General features: G+C 51.7%; 1 long non-coding RNA gene across 1 annotated transcript; it reads left to right on the top strand.

Moving 5' to 3' along the window:
• Positions 1-50: 50 nt before the first annotated feature.
• On the top strand, positions 51-3,946 carry LOC139358224 (uncharacterized). Its single transcript, XR_011612876.1, has 2 exons — positions 51-435; positions 3,718-3,946. It is a non-coding gene; the product is annotated as an uncharacterized lncRNA (long non-coding RNA).
• Positions 3,947-5,151: the final 1,205 nt, after the last annotated feature.

Below are 5,151 nucleotides of genomic sequence, written 5' to 3'. Positions count from 1 at the left end.
GCCCCCCGCCCCCGGAAGCGCTTCCCGGCCCCGCCCCCTGGGCGCCCGCGCTTCCGGGCAGGCGCCGACCCGGGTGGCGGCGCTGCGAGGCGGACCTCTCGCCAGGAGCTGGGATCCTGAGTCCTGCCCGGTTGTCGTCCCAGAGCCTCTCCGTGGGCGAGCGGCAGCCTTGGTCTGGACCCCGGAGTTCCGACTCCGGGGAGCGGCGTCGGCTCTGCCTTCCGCCCGCGCTCTCCTCGGTGCCCCCTGCTGGCGGGAGGAGGGCGGCGCAGTGGGGCGCGTTTCAGGGGCTCCCGGAATCGAAGGGGTGGGAGAGAGCCCAGGGCCCTCGACCCCCCAGCCCAGCCCTCTCTTCCAAGACCCTCGCTCCTGCAGCTCTTCAGGCTCTTGCCACGCACCGGAGCTGCACCTGGCAGGGCAGCTGAAGGCAGCAAGGTGCAGTGGTTAGCAGCAGGGCTCTGGGGAACTGCCATAGGGGGTCTCTTGACTTACGACCTTGGGCCAGTTTTCTCTCAAAACGGAGGTGGCTCCCGCCTGTAATCCCAGCACTTTGGGAGGGCGAGGCGGGAGGATCAGTTGATCCTAGGAGTTTGAGACCAGCCTGGGCAACATGGGGAGGCCCCATCTAAATTTTTAAAACTTAGCCAGGCGTGGTGGCACATGCCTGTAGTTCCAGCTGCTGGGGAGGCTGAGGTGGGAGGGTCGCTTGAGTCCGGGAGGTCCAGGCTGCGGTGAGCCATGATCGTGTCACTGTACTTCAGCAGTGGTGAAAGAGCAAGAGCCTGTCTCAAAAACAAAACAAAACGGCGGTGAAAATTCCCAGCTCACTGTTATAAAACCCATTTCACAGATCATGCCTCAAAAAATGTGCATTTCCAGACCCTTGGGAACACCCCAGTCTTCAAACCGTTGGGTGGGAGTGGGAACCTCACCCAGCATTTTCCTCTCAGCTTTAGATCAACGTAACAGCCTTTGAAGAGCTTCCCGTTGCATTTTGGTGCACTCAGTAGTTGTGGCATAGGTTTATTTTCCTTTTTCTGGCTTTGTAATAAAAATAAACTAGGAGGCAAAGATACCAGCTCCTATTCAGGATAGAAAGCTGCTGAGACGTCCTGATGTTACTTCATCCTTTGCAAGCAGGAACTGTCTCGCCAGGATCCATCCAGTGGTCATCCTCCAATAACAACAGCTACCCCTTGTCAAACACTCCATGCAGGGCACTGTGTAGACACTTGACAGCCATGACCTCATTTAACACAACCTAAGGAGGTGGCGATCTATTCCCGTTTTAATCCAAGAGGGAACTGAGGCTCAGAGAGGTTGAGTGACTTATCCAAAGTCACACAGCTAGTAAATGGCAGACTTGGGATGAACTCCCTTGTCTCTCTGCCTTCTTATAGCAACAGAACATCCAAGCATAAGATTTTAGGCAACCCGCCTACAACTGCAGGCACCTGGGCAGACAGGTAGTCTCGCTCTTGAATTGCTATTGCACTTAAGTTGTTTTCTTGACATCTGTCCCCAAGGGTGAAATATGTGTGCACCCAGGGCACAGGAATACATCATCTTGTCAGGTCAGGTTTACTCCGGACTACTGAGCTGAATTTTTTTTTTTTTTTTTTTTTTTTTTTTTTTTTTTGAGACAGAGTCTCACTGTTTCCCAGGCTGGAGTGCAGTGGCTCGAACTCGGCTCACTGCAAGCTCTGGCCCCCGGGTTCACGCCATCCTCCTGTCTCAGCCTCCAGAGTAGCTGGGACTACAGGCGCCCGCCACCACGCCCGGCTCATTTTTTGTATTTTTAGTAGAGACGGAGTTTCACCGTGTTAGCCAGGATGGTCTTGATCTCCTGATCTCGTGATCCGCCCGCCTGGGTCTCCCAAAGTGCCGCGATTACAGGCGTGAGCCACCGCGCCCGGCGAGCTGGTTCTTATGCCCAGAGTTTTTCCTACAGATCAGCCTTGGGCCTCATCATTTTAACTGATTTTTGCTAAATTTGTTGGTAAGAGGGTCTTCTTGACTGTGATACAGTGTTTGCATGTCATTAAGGACTGTAAAGACTAAAATAGAGGCCAGGCGCCGTGGCTCACGCCTGTAATCCCAGTATTTTGGGAGACCCAGGCGGGCGGATCACGAACTCAGGAGTTCGAGACCAGCCTGGCCAACACGGTGAAGTCCAGTCTCTACTAAAAATAAAAAAAATTAGCCGGGCGTGGCGGCACGCGCCTGTAATTCCAGCTACTCGGGAGGCTGAGGCAGGAGAATCGCTTGAACCGGGGAGGTGGAGGTTGCAGTGAGCCGAGATCTCACTATTGCAATCTAGCCAGGGTAACTGTGGGAGACTCCGACTCAAAAAAAAAAAAAAAAAAAAGACTAAAATAGTTCCTGAGTTTTTGACCCTCCACTGCCAAGTGTCTCAAAGTTGTTGGCCATCCGTCTGTCCTTTGGGTGCTGGGTATTTCCCCCTCATAGTTTATATTTACTCTCCCACCTAACTGGGTTACCAAACTCATCATTTATATATTTTTCTAGCCCCTTGCTTTTTTTGTTCTTGTTGTTTAGCTGATTGTCATGGTCTCTACTAATTTTAGTTAAAAAACTGTCACTCCTCCACAGTTGAGGTGCATATGTGTTTCTGTTTTCCCATAATCTTTGTGGCAGTTTTGAATGATTTAACCCGTTAGCTCCCTTGAAATCAAGAAGTCTACGGAGCGATGCACGAGTCTCATTTTAATTTATTCCACAGTTATCCATTTTCCCCAGCAGCACTTATGAAATGTTCAAATTCACATTTTGTTGAAGTTTGGGGTTACCCTTCAATCCAGGCGGGGTTTTCTAGCTGGGCGGCAGAGTGATTCATGCCTGTAATCCCAAGCACTTTGGAAGGTTGAGGCAGGAGGATCACTTGAGCCCAGGAGTTTGAGACCAGCCTGGGCAATATAGTGAAACCTCATCACTACAAAAAAAGAAAAAATAAAATAAAAGCTGAGTGTGGTGCCATGTGCCTGTGGTCTCAGCTACTTGGGAGGCCGAGGTGGAGGATCTCGTGAGCCCTGGAGGTCAAGGCTGCAGTGAGCCGTGATCACCAGTCTGCACTCCAACCTGAGCATCAGTGTAAGACCGTGTCTCTTACAAAAAAAAAAAAAAAAGGTGTGGGGCTTCCCATCGTGGGGGTCAGGCTATGTGGGGGTGATGGCTGATAGCTTACCAATACTTGTGTTCTGCCTTCTCTTCTTCCACAGCACATGGTGAAAACACATCTCCAGCCTCCTCACCATTGTCAAGTGTTAATTGAGGTAGCCTGTGAGGTGCTTGGCATGTGTGAGTCTGCCGTAAAAGTGAATTCCCGGCCGGGCGCGGTGGCTCAAGCCTGTAATCCCAGCACTTTGGGAGGCCAAGGCGGGCGGATCACAAGGTCAGGAGATCGAGACCACAGTGAAACCCCGTCTCTACTAAAAAAAAAATACAAAAAATTAGCCGGGCGCGGTGGCGGGCGCCTGTAGTCCCAGCTACTCAGGAGGCTGAGGCAGGAGAATGGCGGGAACCCGGGAGGCGGAGCTTGCAGTGAGCCGAGATGGCGCCACTGCACTCCAGCCTGGGCAACAGCGTGAGACTCCGTCTCAAAAAAAAAAAAAAAAAGTGAATTCCCTTCCCATTCTTTCCTCTTCTCCCCCTCCTTGGACAGATGCGGCCTGAATCTCCGCTTCTCATTTATTCCAGATTCCTGAGCACTTGGAGAGCCAAGAGAGCCAGGTTACAACTGGTCCCAGCTTCTCCTTCTGGCCTCCACCAGGGACGCTTTCTGTCGGAAGTCTGGCTGCAGGACTTGGCTCTGGTCCACCTGGCAATCCTCAGAGTTTGGCAAAACCTGTTGACTGTTGGCACCTGTTAGTCTTTATACACACATGTAACTCATGTGTCTCCCTTAAACAAAATATTATATGAATTATTTGGGGTTTCCTCATTCTTCCTCCTCTCACCAGGACCCACTAATGTGTCTCTTCCACCTACCTCACTACCTGAACAGTACCGTCGAAGGGGAAGCCCGTCTCTCCAAACAGTCCCAAGATGTCCACTGACTTCCAGATCATTCCAGTAGGTCAGGGTTCCTTCCACCTGCCCACCTCTGCAGAGGAGAGTGAACATTCCTCCTGGCTCAGGGAGAGCACTTCCTTGGAGAACCCTCTGACACTCACCATCTTTGCAGTGGGGACCAGGTGGTTGGTTGACCCCTCAGAGCTTCTCTTCTTCACGTGTTAGATGATGGTGAGACTGAGGGGTGTGATTTGAAGAGCTTCCTTTCCATAATCAAGACCGGGCAGGAGAGAATCCTGTGGCTAAGCAATGAGGCGGATCTGGGTCTAAACCCCAGCTCAGCCGCACAAGACCTCTGTGACCTGAGATGAGGCAAGACATTTGACCCTACTGAGCCTTGACCTCCTCGTCTATGTAGCAACGGGGATGGTACTTACCTCAGTGGGCAAATAAGATAATAATTTAATGTTTTCAGAATGACATACTCAATAAATATTTTTGATCAGCAAGAAAGCAAGGGAAGGCCGGGGGCAGTGGCTCATGCTTGTAATTCCAGCACTTTGGGAGGCCGAGGTGGGAGGATTGCTTGAGCACAGGAGCTCAAGACTAGCCTGGGCAACATGGCAAGACCCCTTCTCTACAAAAATTAGCCAGGCATGGTGGTGAGCACCTGCGGTCTTAGCTACTCTGGGATGCTGAGGTGGGAGGTGGGAAGATCACCTGAGCCTGGGAGATTGAGGCTGCAGTAAGCTGTGATGGCACTGCTGCATTCCAGCTTGGGCAACAGGGTAAGACCCTGTCTCAAAAAAAAAAAAAAAAAAAAAAAAAAAAGAAAGAAAAGAAAAGAAAAGAAAGGAAAAAGGAAAGGAGGAAGGGAAGGAAAGAAAAGGAGAAAGGATGGTCTCAAGAGCCGCCACCCATTTCCATGAGGCCACTCCTCACTTCCTGGAGAGATGGCTTGCCCTCTACTCTCCGCCTGTCTCCCCTGTTCAGCTTCCATGTGGGTTCTGCCTCTCTCTGACCTGAGTCCTGCTGACACCCACTGGGCCCAGGTGCTGCCTCCGAAGTTCCTCCCCTCTGTAATTTTCTTCCTGGTGTACTCCCTCGTGGTTTCCTGCT

This window comes from Macaca nemestrina, chromosome 14 (assembly GCF_043159975.1).
Source record: "Macaca nemestrina isolate mMacNem1 chromosome 14, mMacNem.hap1, whole genome shotgun sequence".
Classification (NCBI taxonomy): Eukaryota; Metazoa; Chordata; class Mammalia; order Primates; family Cercopithecidae; genus Macaca; species Macaca nemestrina.
This window is presented reverse-complemented; position numbering and strand designations above follow the sequence as displayed.